The 15,610-nt window shown below is 36.6% G+C and overlaps 1 protein-coding gene across 6 annotated transcripts in view; it reads left to right on the plus strand.

The window, feature by feature from the left end:
- Positions 1–15,610, plus strand: part of LOC149781625 (sodium- and chloride-dependent glycine transporter 2-like) — an 87,033-nt gene that overhangs the window by 35,180 nt on the left and 36,243 nt on the right. The window contains exon 1 of one of the 6 annotated variants that reach the window (XM_089935677.1): positions 4,516–4,678. The exons of the other annotated variants lie outside the window; for them this stretch is intronic. The gene's annotated coding sequence lies outside the window, so the exon portion shown is untranslated. Of the gene's footprint in view, positions 1–4,515; positions 4,679–15,610 lie in introns of those variants that run through there. 6 annotated transcript variants of the gene reach the window in all.

Genomic DNA, 15,610 nt, shown 5'->3' on the forward strand with positions numbered 1-15,610 from the left:
CTTGAACCACAGTAAGGCTGTATCATGAATGCCAAATACATGCTGGAGATGGCGAAGTAATATACCATGGTCTATTGTGTCAAATGCTGCAGATAAATCAAGGAGGGTGAGGACTGTAATCTTTCCGCTATCCAACGCAGAGAGAATGTCATTAATTACTTTTAGAAGGGTAGTTTCAGTACTGTGGCAAGGGCGATATGCAGATTGTACATTGCTAAAAAGACTGTTTGAATTTAGATGAGATATAAGCTGGGATAGAACAACCTTTTCTAAGATTTTTGATATGAATGGGAGACTAGAAACTGGGCGGTAGTTCTTTAAATCGTTATGGTCTAGTGTTGGTTTCTTCAGTAGAGGCTTTACAATGGCAGTTTTGAAAAATGATGGGAATTCCCCGGATGAGAGAGAATTAATAATAACATCAGTTAGTGAAGGCAATATTGGATCTAAGCACTCAAGCAGCAGTAATGTTGGAATTGGATCAAGTTCACATGACTTTGGTGCACTCTTCATCAGGATTGTACGTACGAAATCCATAGAGACAGGTTCAAATGCTGCTAATGGTTGCCGCTCAAATTCTGTATCCCAGCTGTATGGTGACGACGAGTCAATTGAACTTGTGGTGTCAAGCTGATCTCTAATGGTTTGTACTTCGTCACGGAAGAAATTTGCAAACATGTCCGGAAGGTCGACTGGAGAGAAGGTAGCTGGAAGTGGTGTAGATTTGTTCCTTGACATTAGCTTGTTAGTAATCTCGAAGAGCTCTTTGCAGCTTGAACTTTCCATGATCTTAGTAGTGTAGTGGGCTGATTTCGCTGCATGGACTATATTTGTGACATTCTTCTTAGGGGCTTCATAGATTTGCTTATGAATAGTGAGTCTGGTGGAAAGCCAGAGCCTTTCAGCTTTACGGCAGTCTCTTTTAGCAGTGCGAAGCTGGTCCCTAACACTGCTATACAATGGAGAACACTTTTGAATCGACACTCTGCACTTGGTAGCTGGGGCATGTTTGTCAAGCAAATGAACGCAGGCAGTTATTGAGTTGTTCTGCGGTAGGAGGTAAGCAAGTTGTTAGGTTAGCTTGGATGTCGTGCATTAGTTTGGTTCTATTTATCATACGGAGGTTTCTCTTAGTAGCAGATAAATATGGAGGGTTAGGGACTGATACGTCAAGATGGCATATAATGCAGAGGTGATCGGAGGCAAGGTCATGGGATACCAGGGAGGACCATAGAATGTTATCATCAGGTCTTTGAAGAATCCAGTCTAAAATGTGACCATGTTTATGGGTGGGTTGGTTAACGGACTGTTTGAGGTTGAAAACATTAATGGAATCTATGGGTTTTGATGTATTTGAGTTTTCGGGACAGTCAAAGTGAAAGTTGAAATCTCCAAGAATAATCAGATTGCCACCTATCGAATTTCCATAGTCCAGGAGATTCGGAAACTGCTCCAAAAAGAGAGAGTCAGCCAGCTTGTTTTTTCTACTAGGAGGAGGGCGGTATAGGCAGAAAAAATGGACTGACCTTTGCCCCAGTGTGAGTGTGATTTGGACTTGTTCAAACGATGTGTGGTCGAAATTGAATGTTGTGGTGTAGTTAAGACGTTTTATCATGGAGTTCTTTGTGATGACAGCAATTCCACCGCCTCGAGAATTACGGGGGAACAACTTGATGGAGTAACCAGTGGGTGTTAGATCCGCACACTAGAGCTCATCGCCTGATGTTTTTAGCCATGTTTCTGTCAGGAACAATACGTCAATATTCTGGTCGTTGATAAAATTAACTATTTCTGTACGCTTTTCCGGTGGTCCTATTGACTGGGCATTGAATAATGCAATGCGCAGAGGTATTTATTGAATGTTGACAGAAAGGTTGACGAATTAATAGGGATTTGAATTAGGTTATCTAATTTAACGGTCGAATTTTTTTAAAATTGTTGAGCCGAAATAAGGGAGATAACTGGAATTCTTCGTCCTGTTCTACGCCGGGCAGCTTTGAAACAACGTTTCTTTTTTCGCTTCTGTTAGATAGGTCTAAATAATTCATAAGTTCGCAAACATAAATATTTTCTGCGAAGTTTTATATAATTCTGTGTAATGATTGACTGATATTAAACAGTGACCATTTGGGAAACTTTTCTTACCAAAAATGGCGTAAGTTTAGTAAAATAGAAGAAAAAGGCTTCACCAAATTGCATTGTTCGGTTAAATTCCGTATCTAGAGGTTTGTTACTGTGCGAAGAAACTTAAAATATGCCGTTTTTGAAATAAAATTGTTGAAGTACATTACCTTTTATGGTTGTTATAATGTGACATTTTTGAGGGATGGGGTTTAAAGTTGGCCATTGAAATTGATTTTGAACTTACTGTTAGATAAAAACGTAACGTAGATGTTGACAGTGCCATATTCAAACTACATACACCGTGACGTTTTTAAATAAACTGCAGTGTAATTTTGGTTTTCACTCATTATTTTCATTTGAGAGATCATTGGCAAAAAGCATAGTAACAGTGCCATTTTGTACATTAGGTCCTTATTTCTATTGGTTAGTATTTTTCGGAACAGGGTTTGAGATCATTCTCAGTATTCAACTCGTTTATGTTGCTACAGATTAAAATACAACCTCAAAATCTGAGTCACTCTTCTACATCAGGACAAGCACAAAAAAATTGAATTTTAAATACATGTTTCTAACTGTGGTATCATATGAATTTCAGGTGATTCCTTAAAGCCATTATTCAACGGGCAGGCACGCTACTTCAGTTGTCTGGTCATTATATCAATTACTTGTGGTGATGTATCTTAAAATGCCAAACCAACTCAAATCATTTTTGCTTTGGAATGTATGTCATCGTCGGGGATAATATTAGTCTCTCTGTCTATAATGCTGTCGCCTCCAACAGCTTGGTTGAAATTTAATATTCTTTACAGTACTGTCAACTCTTGTTACAACAACCAAGCTCTTGTTCAGCCATATTTTTTTCGCAGTAGCGAATATGTCGTTTGGAACGTCATCTCTTTAATTTTCTAAAACTGGTCATATAAAGAATATATAGAATATATGTTGGGGCTTGGGCCGAGACAAGGAAATCCCAGTCAAGGGTTTATATTATTTTTCTCCCCACGAGGCTTGCCCGAGTCAGGAGACATATAATATAAACCCGCGACTGTGATTTCCTTGTCTCGGCCCAAACCCCAACATAGATTATTTTTTTCACCCAATATTTTCCTTTAAAGTAAAAATCGTTCTTCACTAGCGCTCACGTCCAATGTTTACATGCAGCGCAATAATATAAATATGTTAATGAGGGATGTGGTGTGACCGTTGCGTCCGAAGTACACAGTTTATACGCGTGAGCAAAGAAAAGTAACAACATAAAACGTTGTATAATAATGAGGCATGATCACATTTGATATATGGATGTTATATGAAATTGACAATAAATAATTAATATTTATTACAAGAAACTGTTTTATTTTCATCAGTTCCAATTTTGAAAAGTTATATTGTAAATAATAAAACGATATTGGCTACTCATCTCTACTGTACTGTAGTTATACTTAGTACAAGCTGTAACGAAGAGTAACATCTTTCTTTAGATTATTCATGGGTAATTAGAGATCTGTGTCACTAATGTATATAGCTATTCTTTTCTTTGGAGGAGGTGAAAATGTGTGTTACATACTTGTATTGTCCTTAATATTGATTGTAAAATTTCCCCCGTGTATAACAGACCCTCTAAAAACGGAGTTGATAACCATGTGCTAAACTTTCAAGTTCACGGATTCTTTGAACACTTTTTTTTTCTGTCCTGGAAATATGGCAAGTGCTACAGTAAAATTTGCTTATGGATTAATGTGCTGACGGATAAATTATTCCTTCTGGCTGGTAAGTGTCTTATTTGTCATTAAATATTGTATGTATTTTTTGATTCAACCGGGGCACAGTGGAGATACTTAACAAAATTAGAAAAAGCATGTTTTATATAACACTTTTCTGGTTGTTACTACGTTTTCCGTAGTTGTTAAGAGAGCAGGGAGGCTATGAAGTGTATAGGTCTATAGCATATATGCATGGATAAGTGTTTTCTGTTATATTGTTCATTTCACACATCAATGAGATATTTATCCTATCTGTAGCACATTTATTTTCAGGTCAGCGTCATTAAATGTAGCTAACAGTATATAATTTGTTTCACACGAAGTATTTAAAACTAGTTAGGTAGCTTTAGCTACATTTAATGCCGCTGATTTAAAACTGTATTGAGCTAGGCCTGCATATAGGATAAAACTGATCATGCTGTGTGGAATGAACAAGCATAATACCAAAAATCTCGACATCATATGTGTTTGTCTTTGTCTCTCTCGAAATGTTTTTGTATGGTGTGTTCTCAAAGATGGATCTAACTTAAGGTACTATGATTTTGTTATATATTTGTTGCTGTTGTTTTTGTTTGATTTTAGTACAACTACGTCAGGTACAGCAGAAGACAGCAAGGGTTTCTTTTCTTAAAAGTAGTTCTGAGCGCGTGGACACCTTGACTGACACGACTGGTCTGAGATGACTAGACTGAGATAAGAAAAGTAAGGTTAGCAAAACAAGTAGATTTCTCTGTCGCATGGGTGACAAATTATGATATATGCAAACCATTGGATCAGTGAGAATAATATGTCGGGTAAGTAACTATTTCATTTTTAATATTGTCTTACTTATTTTTAAATCTTATACACATTTTCGTACATATAAATGCCATTGTTTAAAAATGGCATATGTACATGTAACTTTCTGACACAGATGCATGTCTGTTACAGGATAATGCTGATTTAGAAACAGCATATTCGGTCATAGAGATAAACGTTATCAAGTTTAGCTAAAACACGACTATTTCGCAGTACTTAGCAAACGTTTCAGTGAGTACTGGATGTATAATTTGTCATTTGTGAATGGTCTGAGAGAATGGTGTTTTTTTTTTGTTTCCTTCAGGGTACATTGGTATGAAAGAACTTAGAATATTATATTATAATTTGAAATAAAAATATTTTCAATTCATCCATATGTAAAGCATGGTCCAGCATACAAATGGTCGAATTCAGCTACGCTGCTGACTTGACCTCTGTTTAATGTTGGTCACAATTATTCTATTGCAGTTAGTAGTACATTGCCATGGAAACAGCCATTATCTCCTTTGCTAATCAGGCCTCAATTTTGAATCTTTTTGACTTGCGAGTAAATATTCTTTTTAAAAGTATAACAAACACTTTATATACTGATACTTTTAATATTATGTAAAAGGAGGGATATCTAAACTATATTGCTGAATAAAAAAGCATGCAATAATGAAAATTTTCACAAGTGGGTAAGGTATAAACTTGACTTAGATGTGATAATACAAAAATAAGGTCCTAGACGAAGTATAATGCCGTTGTAAAATAGAGATCAGAATGGAAATCTCATTAAACAAGAAATTATAAACCTCATGCATTCATTCCACACACACACACCTTTTTTGGAGATAATTGTGGAAAGATATGAATTAAAAAATATAATATGCGTCCTTCCTACATCTTGGCACCAGGTCAAGAGAAAAGTATCAATACAAAATCTATCACGTTGCATGATCTGCACACAGTAGACTGTTTTCAATGCCACATCCTTAAGATAAATGAAACGTCAATTTGAGCCATAAATCACCTTATACTGGTTTTAGTTAACTGGTTGGGTTCTGGCATGCTATATGCGAACTACCAAGACTAATGAACCTGATGAAGTGAAGCACCTTAATAATTACTTCACCTTTATTACAAAAATAGATCTTTTTGACCTATATCTCATGCTGATGCGAATTTATTGATATTTTTTCGGTTAGAATTAATTTGGTCTGTACAGTTCATTTTAGAATGATGCAGCGTGATAAAAGGATGCATCTCTGTTAGTACTATACTTTACAACCAAACACTTCTTACCTATGTCGCATGCTCTAATTACGAAAGTAACTAGGTTTTTTTAACTCATGACGATACGAGCTACATTTCTGTATTTTATATATATATATATATATATATATATATATATATATATATATATATATATATATATATATATATATATATATATATATATATATATATACGCTTTATGCGTTGTATAATTGTAACTCACTATAATAATCCGTTAATATCTTGACTTCTGTCAATGAAATCCGGACTGACTGTGTACCTGTGTACTTTGATAAAATTACTTTTGATGATGTTTGTTTATCGTGGGGGTATGAGTGCGTATGGGCAAGGCGATGGGTACCGTAATTCTCGGACTTACGTTCGAATCTAGGTAGAGTATAGATGAAAAATCTTCTAACTTTTATTATAATGTTCTTTCTACATGTCTACAAATTCACTTCACGCATCCCCCTGCACCATCATGTGATAGCATTTTCCGCTCTGTTAGGCATCCGGAGTGACAATGTACTTAGATAATAATTAATTGCTGGGTTGATAAGTGGGTCTGTCTTCTAGGCACGAATATCTATAACAAGGACTTTGTGGCATCCTTGTTTTAGGATGTGTACTTGATCAAGGGGTATATAAAGATATACAAAATAGTTGACGTGTGTAGACAATGCGATGGGTGCCGTATTTCGTGGACACTGGTTCGAATCTCAGTAAAATAAAACATTTTTCAATCTGTATTATACTATTCTTTCTCCATGTCTAAAACATCACTTCAAATAACCACGCATTCGGTGCAGTTGATAGTTGGAATACATGTGTTTATTCAATTGTAAAATTGAAACATTTGCGTCTAGATATTTATATTCTTATAGGTTACTCTCACTAACAAGTGAATGAGTAGTCATTAGAACAAGCAAGGCATCCTACAGCTTACGACCTGTTTTTATCCGCATATAAAGCTTGTTTACATTAAGGTGTGGGTGTGGCTGTGTGGTCTAAAACCAGTGTGTCCCCCAGGGGTGTAAAATTGAGGGTACAAAAAACCCCTTGGTGTCAAAACTGGGGGTCAAATAAAAAATGTGGGGGTCAAAAATGTACTGACAAATTTTCATACGACTATTACTTTTTCAGCTTGAAATAGGATATTGCAACTTGCACAACATACTCTTTCTCTCTCTTTCTCTCTCTTTGTTTAAACATACAAATACACCAACATGTTCTGCTTCTTTCACTTTCTTCGCTAATGTTTTTTAGTGCATGACGTTTTAATCTGGAGATCACTTTCTAGTGCAACAAGCCTTGAGGTTGAACATCTAGATGACAGCTTGCATAGCTCGATGGAGAAGCTCGCGATATTAGGGGAAGCTACTCGGTCATAACATTGCCTAAGCTAGTCTGGTTCATTGTTTTATATGTTCCCTGCGTTGCACTTTGCTATGCGAATAGAGGAGCGCAAGGCAGGGAGCAAACAAAGCGGGGAACCAGTCAATGCCTATACTCGAAGTATATACGATGCCATCCATCGTTCAATGCATTGGCTATTAAATAAATCATGATCATATTATGAAAATCCTTTGCGTCAAAAACAACGCACGGCAACAAAATGTGTGCGTCATTTATCTCCAGCGTGCGTCCCTGACGCACAGCTGTGCGTAAAGAGAAACACTGTCTAAAACACTCATTGTTGTAGATCACTTCCATCTCAACTCTGCCTGTTTGGGTTCAAGTCTCTGGTTCAGCCAATGTGAGTACATTAGAATGTATGCAAGCAACTTCCATTGGGTCGCTGTTTCTTCGCGGTTTCATAAGGTGTGGCTTGAAACGTCCCTTATTCCGGCTAACGCCTCTGAGGACTTGCACCTGCATTTATTAGAATAATGAGCTCCATGCATAACAGCTGCTGTGCTTCTAGAGTGAATAATATTAAAAGTTTCTGAAGTTAGTTTTTATTACCGATGATTTCGAGAAGAAAAATAGGAATCAAAATCTTTGGTTTTCATCAGCTCTGTCACAGAATAGAAACCGAGTGGGGTTTTGGACTAAATGAATAAGACAAACACAATGTGAGAAAGATGGAAATTTATGAAATGAATTAATAAAGAAAAATATATGATGTAAAAATACAATGAATCTCTCACGCTCTCAACATACGATTGACTCAAATCACTCTACACAACATTCACACATTGAAAATACACCAAAATATTAAATGAATATGAAGTACAGATCCAAGAAACCTCATGGACTGCAGATACGCTTCAAACAGTATTTTACACTATAAGAGAGATTCACATAATCTCGAATATGAACTGTATTAAGATTCAAAATAATCTTATGAACACAACTAAGATTCAAAATAATCTTATGAATATAAAAATGCAATGGAACAACAATTTATCCAAACGTATGCTTCTAGACCCCTTGTACAGTCGCACGATTCCTTGGGTTGGCCCACACTCTTATCGGCCGCTCGCACCCTTTATGAATCCACCACGTGTACAGTCATACGTATATACGTACAGACAGCATACAGCACCCTTTATAATTTGCTACGTCTACGTCCGTGCCACAGACATACGTACATACATACATACGTATCGACAGCACGCAGCATTAAATATTCTGGAAACTCCAGACAGCTCTAAACAACTTTAGACAGCTTCAGACAGCTCTAGTCATATTCAGTCACACTGACAATCACACTTCACAGCGACAGACACAATCAGCTACAAACACAGTCACAGCGACAGTCACAATCAGCTACAATAAAACCAAATTGGTGATAATAATAGTTTCTGTATAATCTCTAGATATATAATACTTTAACCTCTAACAGTGACTTGTAATTCAAAGTTCAGATCTGCGTTGTAATAAGTGCATTATTACGCGGTAAGACATTACAAACCGAATAAGCTTGTCATATCAAATGAAAATGTAAATTTAACACTTACCCCTATGGCTGGAGAGCAATGGAGAGCGTACACTCCTTTACGTGATCCAAAACGACCAGTGTCGGTGTTAGAAATTGATCTTACTTAAATCCATAGGAGAGTGAGCACAAGTCAGGATAGAATACCCCTGCATATCATGTTAGTAATATTACCTCGTCACAAGTAATCTCTGGCTAGGTACATGTTAATACAGTCGCTTACCTGGCAAAACACGTATTCACCCTAGATAACGTTGTACGCATGTACAACGAGAAATAGTCGAATAGTTCTAAGGCAAAACCAAATTATTTCTTTGCCTAATTCTGTGACAAGCTCATTATGGTACCTATGCTTTCTTACCACAAAAAGGAATGTTTATTAGTGTATTATGTATTTTATGCCTGTTGCAAGGGCCAACATGTTGTAGGTCCCGATGTTCACATGTTGTTTATATATGGCACGGGACGAACTTCATCGTTTCAACCTGCATCTTTTCACCTCAGCAACGCACAGGTAGAACCTTTTCAAATCGTCATAAATGTATCTGTGATGTAAGGAGCGTCATTTATGTTTCTCTCAAAATATTTGTACGCACATCCGCGAATTCCTTACGCCTAACCATAACATATTCTCTCTCTCTCTTTCATAATATTAATCCATGAACCACAGGGCTATAAATAGTTTGTAGCATAGCATACCAAGAAAGACCTCGGAAATGCTAAAAGCTTACCTAACAACTGGTGGGACATTGTTTTATGGAATTGATTATTGTTAGCCTGGTGCCAGTTTTCGTGGATTCTGTAGTTGATACAAACTTCGAATATATAGACCCATATATGAAGACAGTATAACTCATGTCATTCAAGTGTATAAACTGAGGCAATTCACATTATTATGGGCAGATATATAATATTTTGAATTGTATTTCTTTCATAGATAAGGTAACGGCAAATTACTGATAACCAGAGATATTGACCAGTTCAAAATTCAAACACTAACTGTACGCTTTAACTGATTTCCACTCTTTAAAATGAACTCTGTTTTGTATAGTGCGCATTTTCTTATACTAAATGAATAAATTAGGAAATGCTTATTTCCACTGTGCTATATCTACAGAAATGCGAGTTACAAACATCCTTTTACATATATTTATAGAGAAGAACTTGCAATTTGTATCTCGCGTGTGCTGTGATTGCGTCCGACATTACTTACTCGCATTAAATAGCAATTTTGTGCGTGATGGGCGACACTGAAATATGTTATCCTGATGGAAGCGAAATCTCTGATATCTTTAATGATGGCATTGCTTGTGGTTCATTAAATTTGGTAGCATCCATTTTTCATCTGTGCTAAGAAAGTCGACAGACTGACCATACAAATTAGACTCCACTCATCCATGTAATTTGAGAGTCTTAAATCTGAGACACTCAGGATTTGTAAGTTAGCCACCAGGAGGACAGTGGACATATTAGTTGGGGAAAGAGAATGTGTGGCTTGCTCAGATTGTATTTTGCCTGACGATTGCCACTAAGAACGTGCGAATGGGAGTCGACATTGGAATAGGTTACACATAAATTTAACTACTTGGTAGCTTTTATAATATTTGGAAAAAACACATTCCTTGAAGGACCGACAAAATTGTGACACATTGATATGACAGTGAAAAAAAACCACTAATATTTGAAAATTAGTATCTTTATTTAAAACAAAAAGGACGTAAAAGCTAACCCAGTGTTTCTTTGCTGACAGTCGACAAACCATAGTCATAGAGTATCAAGTATTAGTATCCTTTGATTGGTGGAACTCTCTGTTTTCAGATAAATATGTGCTTGCATGAAGTTGACGTATAGATTCGATTTGAGACTAATTGAAAATGAAGTGCGATCAAGGCATGACGTGTTTCCGAACCTGTGATCGGTTTCGTCAAATTTGAACTCATGACGTCACATATTGGCGCTTGAAAGAAAGCGTCTGGTGTCGAAAAACATAATTACAAAGTCTATGCAAATACTTTGGTTGTTTCATTTATGTGTGTAATCTGCTTTAATTATATGAATCTATCACTTGGCTATTGTGATGTATATATTCCAGTACGAATTATATCATGATAATATATAACGTTAGGGAATGTAACTTAATGTTAATTGTTTATTAATTTTACGGTCCTTACTGAGTAAAATCGGTGTTTACATGTAATACCATCGTAAATTTGAGATGATTTTAAATGGTTCAACAGTCCTTACTAATTCAATTCGTTCCATACATTTCATTTAACAAAGACACTCGTGTAAAATCCTCCACCTACTGTAGCTTATGTAATTGTTTACATTCCATTATTGAAAAACGATAAATAACACTGGACAACAAATTTTTACAAAAGTCATGTTACTGAAATAAAATTAGTCAATTCTTATCAATTTTTATGTGCTGAACACGAATATGACAGTCAAATTGCAAAATTGGCTCTAGTTTTTTTGTAATCTGCAAGAAATTAATGTTTACATAACGAAATGCATTCCAATAGTAAAAGGTCAACTGTAATAGCCTACCTATAAAAAATCAAGTCATTGACTACATCTTAGATTTCTTCGCCTGTCTCTTGTACAGCTGTTCGGGAGCATCTCTGAGGAGTGTCCAGCAGTAGTCAGCCAGCATTGTAGTGGACCATTTTCCCTGGTATCTTTGTTCCATTGTTGCGATATCTTGATGAAAACGTTCGCCGTGTTCATCACTAACAATACCACAGTTGCTAGGAAAGAAATCCAAATGGGAATGAAGGAAGTGAATCTTTAGAGACATATTGCAGCCAAGTTTCTTATACTTCATCAACATGTCTTCTACTAGTTCCTTATAGTTTTCTGCCCTAACATTTCCGAGGAAGTTTGTAGAAACTAGGCGAAAAGCATTCCATGCTTGTTTCGCGTCACCTTCCAGCAAGTTGTTGAACCGGTCATCTTTGAAAAGCTCTCGAATCTGAGGACCCACAAAAACTCCCTCTTTAATCTTTGCTTCGCTGAGTCGAGGGAATTTTTCATGCAGGTATCGGAATGCTGGCAAAGTCCGGTCAATGGCTTTCACGAAGTTCTTCATCAAACCTAGTTTGATGTGAAGGGGTGGTAGCAAGATTTTCTGAGCCTCAACCAGAGCTGGGTGTTGGATATTCTTCTCTCCAATGGCTACATTCTGCCTGTGAGTCCATTCCTTCCTCATGTAGTGCATTTCCCTTGCTCGGCTATCCCACTCGCATAAGAAACACATGTATTTTGTATATCCTTGCTGCAGTCCCATTAAAAGGGCAACTACCTTCAAATCACCACAGAGGTGCCAGCTGTACTTGTTATACTCAATGGAATTCAGTAGCTGCCTTAAGTTATCGTATGTCTCTTTCATGTGGACAGCATACGCTACTGGAATAGATGGAAGAATGTTTCCATTGTGCAAAAGCACAGCCTTGAGACTCAGTTTCGAAGAGTCCACAAATAGTCTCCATTCTTGTGGGTCATGAGTGATTTTTAAAGCATTCATGAGGCCCTCAATATCGGAACAGAATATCAGATTACTTTCCTTTCTGAAGAAAGGCTCCAATTGCTGGTGGCGCTTTCGATATGCAGTAATTGTGACATCTTCTTCTAGAAGATTCCATTGTTGGAGTCTTGATCCTAGCAATTCTGCCTTGTTCTTTGATAAGTCCAAGTCACGAATCAGGTCATTTAGTTCTTCCTGTGTTATTCTGTGTGGGGTTGATGATGCACCACAGTGAAAATCTGGATCACTGCATGCTGATGGACCAGGAGAAGAACAGGTCGACTCACCTTTGTCTTCGTCAGATGAATCAAGAGAATATTCTGCTGGAGGTTCTGGAATAGGAAGTCCCTCACCATGTGGAACTGGTCTCAATGCAGACGGAATGTTTGGGTAGACTATTCTCGACTTCTTTCGCTTCGTTATTCCGCCGGAAAGAGGAGGAACCAAGCAGAAGTAACAGTCATTTAGGTGGTTGCTTGGCTCTCTCCACACCATTGGGACTGCAAACGGCATTGATGACCTTTTGCAATTCAACCACTGTGAAAGCTGTGTTGTACATGTAGCACAGCATATATGCGGAGCCCAAGGCTTGTCTTGGTCACCAACCTTGCATCCGAAGTAAAGATGATATGCCTTCTTCACTTGAGAATTGATACTTTTCTTCTGGTTGGCAAAAGTCACTTCCCCACAAATATAGCAAAAATTGTCCGCGGTATTAACACACTTTCAAGGCATTACTGTTCTTTATTGTACGTAAATGGATAAAATAATAAGTTTTATGTAACAGTAGCTTGAACTGTCTCGCACAACGTCTAAAATATTTTAAATGCTGAACCTATCTGATTGGGCTTTATATAGTACACTGCTTACGTCAGCTTCAGCAGCCGCCTGGCATTAGTATAATAGGCCTACACATGTATAGTACACTGCTGACGTCAACTTACTTCAGCAGCCGCATGGCATTAGTATTGCATTGCATCAGAAAATGATGCAATCAACTGTGGATGATGTGAGCATGATGGTATTATGCAATGTTACATCATTATTCCGGATGTTGCTGCAGTCCTACTGGAGAAATTTACACAGTGAAACATAGAAAATGAGGTATATGAATATCTTCAAAACGAGAGCCAATACAAATTTTTCACGGTTATATTCGTGTTCGGCACACCAAAATACTACAGATTAGGGCCTTTTCAAGTCAGTAATGATTTCACTGTTGACCAGTGTAACTTCATTCAGTCCTGTCCTATCAGTCATCTGCAAAGTACGACCCGTGAACTACAGACAAGCTTGACCTCTCTTTCACCTTTAAGTAACTGTACATGGCGGTTCATTTCATCTGGGAGTAGATATGGAAACCTTCTTTCTAAGCCCTCTTGATCAGTTGGAAAGCGTGGATCAGTGCTTAATTCATCATTTTTATATAATTTGTTCTGCCCTTTATCTCATGTTTGAAGCTGTGAGAATTGTACAGAAATAATTAAAACAGATTCAAATTAATCCGGTGTTATAAGTTTCAGTCCAAAGACATCAGACTGAAGATTCAAGTTACAAGTGACTTACACAAAAGTGTAAATAGCATGATTTTTATGTACTTCTTTGTAACACAAAGATCGATATTGGGAAACTGATTGTTTCTACATATATTAATCTCACCTCTTTATTATCATGCTTCGGTGATATAACGTCTAGTTTCTTTTAAAATAATTGTATAAACTGGAATGAGCAAAGAGTGTGCATGGCCAATGTGCATAAGCAATTTGCTCATTCTGCCCATTCAGTAGGTCATTATTATATGCTCATTTTTTCCCCCGTTAACTTTACATTGTCAGAATTGTTAAATATTACCCGATACTGAACTCGCGCGACAATACAAATAGCGCATTCACGTGCATAAAGGAACTACCTTCTATTATAAACAAACAATGGACGCAGACGCCAGCACTTTTGATTTTGTACACAAATCATGTACACTCGCGTAAGAGGCTCTTTACGTTGTGGTTGTTTAAATTTGTTTCTGAATGAACTAAAAAAATGTTTCGTGGACTGCCACATACCAGCTGCTTTGGCGCATTCCGAGTTGATACAATGTTACGGATTTAGGCTAGCTACATTATATAACAGACGCAAGATAATGTCCTTAAAAATAACATACAAGAGACAAGTCATATACTCTCTTCTTTAGCTGGTGATAAGAATGGCAAAATAAAATATACTTCAGTTTTACATCCTGAATTTCCTCAAAATGTATTTTCTTAATTCTGCAAATTCGTATTGCATGAGCCATGTCATAATTTTTCGATCTGGATTACAAATTTCGAAATTGTGCTGTAATTTTGATGATAAGTATAATTGCATCCTCATTACTGCACTCAAAATGAAATAAGCATTAAATTCCATACCGTCTTTTTGATAATTGCAGCTGAAAGACTTAATATGTTCCCCACATTATGTTTTCAAACTTTCAATAACAGAAACAGAAACACATTTGCAGATGTCAACACGCTTCTCCCTAGCTTATTAAATCTTATGTATCTCATGTGGAATCGTCACATACAAATCCAGTCAATAATCACGAAATTTTCTAGAATCGAGAAAAAACCCAAAATCTATTCATTTCAGATCAAATGGAAAGGTTGTTGCAATGCACATTCATTTATAATATGACTCCAAATTTCAATTTTAACTAGACACGCCATTTTCTTTCGAAAGTTATGTCGAGCGTGCGACTAAGTTCAAATTTATCTGGGCGGAGTTATGTGCGCAGTAATAATGTTGATTTGTGTAATGATGACTATGCGCTCGTGTATTTAGTTCGGAATGCGGCATACATTCATTTACGTTGTTTCTTGTAGTGTATTGTGTTTATATAATTAAACCTTAGGTAGAATTAAAAAAGTGAGCATATAATAAAAAAGGTTACTGCCTTTGTATGGGAAAATATGAACTCGTTTTGTCGGAAGTATATACTGCACTCCCAAGTTCGAGCCGTATTCCATCCCAAAACTCGTTCATATTTTCCCATACAAATGCGGTAACCTATAAATATGCATTGGGCTATCAGAAATCTCTGAGAAGAAATAGGAATTTTTTTTAAAAAAGTTTAAAAAGTGAACATTAAAAATTAAATTAATTTAAAATGAAGATCCTTTTTTTTATCAAACTGTAAAGGAAAACTGTTATATGCACTTACATGCATAA

The sequence above is a fragment of the Sinohyriopsis cumingii genome, chromosome 15 (genome assembly GCF_028554795.1).
Source record: "Sinohyriopsis cumingii isolate HCF-2022 chromosome 15, ASM2855479v2, whole genome shotgun sequence".
Lineage (NCBI taxonomy): Eukaryota > Metazoa > Mollusca > Bivalvia > Unionida > Unionidae > Sinohyriopsis > Sinohyriopsis cumingii.